A 6958-nucleotide genomic window follows, 5' to 3' on the forward strand; every position below is an offset into this window, starting at 1 on the left:
GCAGATGGACCAGCACTCACTAATGGAGGTGCTGCCACTAAACTGTGCTTGTTTCCTCCCTGCAGGTTTGGGACCATCCTCAAAGCCTTAAATTTAAGCCAGGGCTGGGGAGCGTCCACTGTATGTTCGTGGCGCCACCTCCTGGTGACATGTGGTATTGAATTGCACACTAAAACCGTAGTTCTCAAGGTTTTTGTTCATAGGACCCCTTTACACCCCCAAATTATTGAAGATCCATATTGAGACTCAATATTTATAGTATTATAAATTGAAAACAAAAAATGTTAATATTTCTTTATGTATTAAAATAGCAATAATAAAGGCATTATATATTAACATAAATAACATATTTTTATGGAAAGTATCATTGTTTTCCAAACCAGAAAATTGGTGAGAATAATTGCCTTGTTTTAAATTGTTGCATATCTAGTATAGAACTTAATAAAAGACACCTAGATTCTCACGTCCGCTTCTACATTCAATCTATTTCAAGACATTGCTCTGGTTGAAGTACATGAAGAAAATCCACCCTCACAGACACATAGCCTTTTCAAATAATCGTGTATATTCTTCTCTGATGCGACACTGAAATTTGACAAGTGACAGTTCTTAAAGTTTAGTTGCTCTGTGAAATCTGAAAACACATCAGTGAACTTCTCCTTCTCTGTTACATTAAAATCTGTTGGTCTCTATTGCACTTTGAATGGATCTTTATCCATGCATGGCTTTGTAACATTATCCCTTGACCATTTGGAAAGCACTGGCTGCTGAGTTATGTAGACCTCCCAGGTTTTAACATATTCCATTACATTCTACAATAGGAAAAAATGTATTTAGTAATTTCACCACCAATGTCATCAGAAAAGTCTTTAGTGCACACTTCGGCAGCACATATACTAAAACTGGAACGATACAGATAAGGTTAGCATGGCCCCTGTGCAAGGATGACACGCAAATTCGTGAAGCGTTCCATATTTTTCTGCCACTCTCAACTCCCCAGACATTGTTCTACACTACTTATCAAGTTCCACTGTACATCACAGTTACTCAGTCCTCATGTTTACATAATGTATAGTACGTACTTCCCCTCTTAGATTATAAACTTCTCAGAAACAATGACCTTACTCATTTCTTCTTCTCCTCACAGCAAACTGTAAATGTCTATTCAATGTATTTAGAAAGGGCTTACAATTCTTTAAATTACTGTTATCAACATTCATCCAATAAAAGACTAGAACATCAAAAAAAAAAAGTCTTTAAGTTGAGAAAATGTCAAGCCCACTGTGGTGGATACACGTTTCCCAAAATTTTAATTTTTGCTTTGAAGTTCAAATTGTGTCATTGGCAACAATTACCAAGTGGTTTTCCTTGCAATGACAGATTCATTTTGTGCATTTTTGAGAAAATATCTGCCAATACCCAAATCTGAATAACCTTGCTTTATCTGTCAGTTGTTACTTAGAGTAAAAATGAGGTTTCATGAAAAAGTAACTAGTTCATCTCACAACTCAACAACCTTACAAGTGTTTTTCCTCTAGACAAACACAGTCTGGCACGCAGAAGTGCTTTATGCCTACCTCTCATTTCATCATGCAGAAAATTTTAAAGACATTTATTTAAGAGTAAATAATAAAATTAATAATTGTTTCTGCTTCTTCGAGGTCATTCTTCAGTGAAACTGGCATTTTTAAACCTGATCAAGACATTTAAAGGTGAATCCCTGACACTCTTTATTGTTCTGTCCTTTAGAGTTTGGTGTAAGAACAGAAGCCACTCTGCATATTTTAGGCAAGAAGGGGTTTAATATAGGGTCTTAGGTGCTTACACAGTCACTGTGGATCCTAACGGAGCAGTTCTAGGCTGGACTTCCAGGATCTTGGTTGTCAGAACACTGCAGATCTGACCCACCAGAAGAACTACCTCCTCGGAGACCACCCCTGGAGTTCTCCCCAAATCAACAAGCCACTGGTGTCTCTACCCTGAGAACCTGCGAGAAAGTATACTGGGGAGGTGCTGCAGAGCCCCCTGGGTTACCAGCAGAGTGTATGGGAAGACGGCCTTCACGGAGCTCCTAGGATCCGGATATCATGTGAGTCAATCCAATTTGCAGAACCTAATTTTCATCCCTTACCTCCAACAACAAAGAAGCCTGGAAAACATAGTGTCCGGCTTTCTAACCTCTCAAACTTAGAAGAAAGGTGAAATGAAGATTGCATGAGGCAATTCTGTTTTGGACCTAGTCAACAGGAATTTGTTCACAAAGCCAGTGATAAAAAATGGCAGATAGCTTACTTTCCCTGCAAGTGATGGGAAATCCTCCTAGATACGATACAGATTTCTCTTTTGCACTTTTACCCATTGATTGTGAGCAAACGTGCCAACTGCCTGCTGTGAACCCAGACGGAATGGCAGGGGTTATGAGGGGTAGGTGGAGGGGTCAGAGGCAGAGAATCTGCATTGTCCTTACCAGAACCCAACACCTTTCTGTGGGCATCCCTGGGAGGTCACAGTAGGGGTACTGTGGAATGTTCTAACACCTCTGTTAAAACACTCTCCTTATTGTCCACTTAGTAATATTTCTTTTAAGCCAATAATTCTCAAAACTTGCTATTGTGTTTGAAATGTGGGTTAAAATACAGAGAGTCCTGAGCTGTACTGCCAGAGACTTTAATTCAGTTTGTTTAAGATAGAATCTAAATTTCTTTTTAATCTTTTTAAAAATATTTTGTCTTCCTCCCTTCTCTCCTCCCTCCCTCCCTTCCTTCCTCCCTCCTTCCTTCCTTGATTCCTTCATTAACAGGTTATCTCAGGAGATTCTGATGCAGTTGTTCTACTGATCACAGTGTGAGAAACAGTTTTGAGCCATCAGGTCCTGCTCCTGCCAATCCAGACCTGCCTATTTCAGGAGACAATTTCTGCAGGTGAAAGAAAGTCAGCTCTCACTTTGTGATCGGTTAGCTCTCCCCTGGGTAGAGGGACACAGCAAGGCTGAGCAATTGTGATTTCTTCCCTTGCTTTTACATTAAGGAAGTCATTCCCCACCCAAATTCAGCTAAAATCCATGTACTAGTTTATCGAAAACTATTACTTCTTTCTTTTGTTTCCATTTGTTCCTTTTTGCTGGATTTTATTTGAGCATATAACGTAAATCAAGGATCTACCTTTTCTCCCTATCCTATTTCATCATTGATTTGTGATATTTCCTGTATCCTATTTTCAAAGTTTTTTTTTTTTTTTTTAATTTTAGGGTCTCTTTCAGGACTCATTATTTTGTTTGATATATTTTTTAGGTTTTTGACCAGTGCCACATAGCTTTAATTCTTGTAGCTCTCCAGTTTATTTTTATATTAGGAGAAACACTTTATTCTCCTTGTTCTTTCTCTTTAAAAACTTTCTGGCTATTTTCACCAATTACTTATATTTTTCTTCCAGATGAACTTGAGGAATAAATCTGTATTGATTTTTCCTTCCCTTTATTCTTTTAAACTGGGCCAAATAGGCTTCTCACACTCCTCATTTATTTTTTCTTACCTTTCAGCAATCTTTCTTGCCTTCTCCCATACTTAGAATTAACCACTCATGACATACATAATAAACTGATTCCTTCTTTTGTCTTTAAGACTGTCTTCAATAGTCATATTTTCTCAAAAAGGACTGACTTTCACGCCTCTCAACCGCTCTAAATTTTTCTATCTTTTTGACCTTGAAATAAGGGCAATAAAAACAAACCTCAATCCTTAAAGTTTAAAAAAATCAATTTTTGAAAACTGTACTTATCTCTTCCTTATCCTCTAAAAACAAAGGTTATTCTTTTTACTTCAGTACAACGACAAATGCTAAAATTATCTTCATAACACCATTTAAATCATGCCTTTCTCTGCCTTATACTGACACAGCTTAAATATTCAAACACAGCTTTCTTTGCTGTAAGCACAAATCACCAGACTTTCCCCATCACTCTACAATCCATAAGTCACCGATAAGCTAAGCGAATTTTAAGAAAACACACGGAAAGTTGCCCAGATTGCCCTGGGCCATCAATACTGTCTATGCAGATACCTAAGTAATATACAGAGATGTCGTGGTGCACTTTGGAGTGTTTCTCCAGTTCCCACTGTCTGCTCTGTTTATGCCTGCAAAGCTATAACCACCAGCACCGCCTGCATAGTGGTAGATGTTTGGGTTCAGGTTTACCAATGAAGCCAAACTGAGCCAATGAGGTAGTTTCTCTTGTAAGAATTTGGAACTGAACTGCAGAGATGTCACGAATCCCCATGGGAGATTTGATCATAGGGTGTGTAAATTCTGAAGCTCTAACATTTTCACCATTAGCCATGAACACTGCGAGTCAGGACAGAATGTCTGCAGAGAAATAATGATGAAGCAGACAGGCTGAGAACAGGGATAAGGGTGAGGGAGGAGAATTAGAGAAAGTGGAAATTAGTTGGCTTGCCCTGATATGCTTCCAGCTCCTGGCCTGCACTTCCTGAAAGCCATGGATTTCATTTACTCTTGTATCTTCTACAGGTATTTTCTTTGTGAAATACTCCTTGGGAGTATTCCCTCCTCTTCAATTTTAAAAGAGTTTGAGAAGGACTGGCATTAATTCCTCTTTAAGTGGTAGAATTGAAACAGATGGCTCAGTGAAATCATCTGATTCTGAGCTTTTCTTTGTTGGGAAATTTTTTTAATTACTGATTCAATCTCCTTACTCGTTATCAGTGTGTTCCAATTTTCTCTTTCATGATTCAGCCTTGATAGGTTGTTTGTTTCTAGGAATCGACCCATTTCTTCCAGGTTGTCCAGTTTTGTGGCATATAATTATTCATGGTTGTCTCTTATGATTCTTTGCATTTCTGTGGTAGCAGTGGTAATGTCTCCACTTTCATTTATGATTTCATTTATTTGTCTTCTCTATTTTTTCTTAGTCTAGCTAAAGGGTTGTCTTTTTCTATCTTTTCAAAAACCAGCTCTTAGTTTCATTAATCTCTTCTATTGTTTTTCTGGTCTCTAGTTCATTTATTTCTGCTCTGATCTTTGTTATTTTCTTCTTTCTGCTAACTTTGGGCTTAATTTGTTCTTCTTTTTCTAGTTCCTTGAGATATAAAGTTAGGTTGTTTGAGATCTTACTTTTTACTTTATTTATACATTTATTGCTGTAAATTCCTCTCTTAGAACCAATTTTTTAGCATCCCATAGGTTTGATATGTTCTGTTTCCTTTTACACTGGTTTCAAGATTTTTTTTTTTCAAATTTCCCTTTTGATTTCTTCTTTGACCCATTGGTTGTTCAGAAGTGTGTTTTTTAATTTTCACATATTTGTGAATTTTCCAGCTTTCCTCCTTTTACTGATTTCTAGTTCCATACCACTGTAGCCAGAAAAAAATATTTGGTATAATTTCAATTTTCTTAAAATGGCTAAGACCTGTTTTGTGACCTGTCATATGATCTAACCTAGAAAATGTTCCACGTGCTTCTGAGAACAAAGTGTATGCTGCTACTGTTGGATGCAATGTGCCATATATGTCTGTTAGGCCCATGTGGTCTAAAGTATGGTTCAAGTCCAGTATTTCCTTGTTGATTTTCTTTCTGGATGATCTATCCATTGTTGAAGGTGGGATACTTAAGTCTCCTACTATTACTGTATTGTGGTCTAGTTCTCCCTTTAGGCTGGTTAATATTTGCTTTATATATTTAAGTGCTCCTATGTTGGGTGTATAAATATTTACATATGATATATCCTTTTGTTGGAATAATCCCTTTATCATTAGAACTTTCTTTGTCTCTTACAGTCTTTGTCTTAAAGTCTATTTTGTCTAAGTGTAGCTACCCCAGCTTTCTACCATTTTGCTGACACCACCAAGCTAACTCTTGATTATTATATCATCATAAAGAGAGCCATCCTTTTCAGACAGGAATTACTTATCATGTATATATTTTTATAAGTTATTTTGATAAATTTTTATTATGTTGATTATTTTAAATTTTATGTTTAAATTAAATCAACTTACTGCCATTATAAATAACTCCTATTCATGGCAAAAATAATGGCTTTTCCTACTTCACAGTGATATGAAGATTATGCTTAAGAGATAATTTCAAATAAAGGAAAACTTTAATAAATAATAGTACATGTTGTATAAGATATGATAAAGTTCATATGAGTAAAATTTGGGAAACAGATTTGTCACCTGGTATCTTAAAGGGCATTTTCTTGTTTTATAAGCATCAAAAGTATTTCTTGGGTCTTTTTTTGTAGAAGGTAAGGATATTCAGACCTATTTTACTTCTCACCACTGGTCTTCCTTCTTCTACTTTCCAGATTCCATCAGCCACAGCTTTGCACTATCAAGATTAATAATGCGTACATTCAGATTTTGGCCCTAATTAATTTTTCATTCTTCTTGTACCGTGTATTCTGAAAGAGTGAAGCTACAAGCATTTATATTATTACAACTATGTTTTTACAAATTATTTTCTTGCGATGAGAACTCTGAAGATCGACTCTCTTAGCAACTTTCGCATACACAACACAGTGGTGCTAACCAGTCACCTTGCTGTACATACATCCCCAGGGCTTGTTTATCCAATAGATGGAAGTTTGTACCTTTTGACCATCTTCACCCATTTCGCCCACCACCCTCAACCCACCCCCACCTCTGGCAACCACCAATCTGTTCTATGAGTTTCTATGAGTTTGGTTTATTTTTTCGATTCCACATATAAGTGAGATCGTAAGTAAGTAGTTGTCTTTGTCTGACTTATTTCACTGAGCATAATGCTCTCAAGGGCCATCTATGTTGTTGCAAATGACAAGATTTCCTTCTTTTTTTATGGCTCAATAAGATTCCATTATACATGTATATATATAATATGTATATATCACATTTTCTTTATCCACTCATCTGTCGATGGACACTTAAGTTGTTTCCATGTTACTGAATGCAAGTTCGTGTGC

The 6958-nt window shown here is 36.6% G+C and overlaps 1 non-coding gene across 1 annotated transcript; it reads left to right on the forward strand.

The window, feature by feature from the left end:
• Positions 1-872: 872 nt before the first annotated feature.
• On the forward strand, positions 873-979 carry LOC133104595 (U6 spliceosomal RNA). The gene has a single exon (XR_009703655.1). It is a non-coding gene; the product is annotated as a U6 spliceosomal RNA (small nuclear RNA).
• Positions 980-6958: the final 5979 nt, after the last annotated feature.

This window comes from Eubalaena glacialis, chromosome 13, assembly GCF_028564815.1.
Source record: "Eubalaena glacialis isolate mEubGla1 chromosome 13, mEubGla1.1.hap2.+ XY, whole genome shotgun sequence".
Taxonomy (NCBI): Eukaryota; Metazoa; Chordata; class Mammalia; order Artiodactyla; family Balaenidae; genus Eubalaena; species Eubalaena glacialis.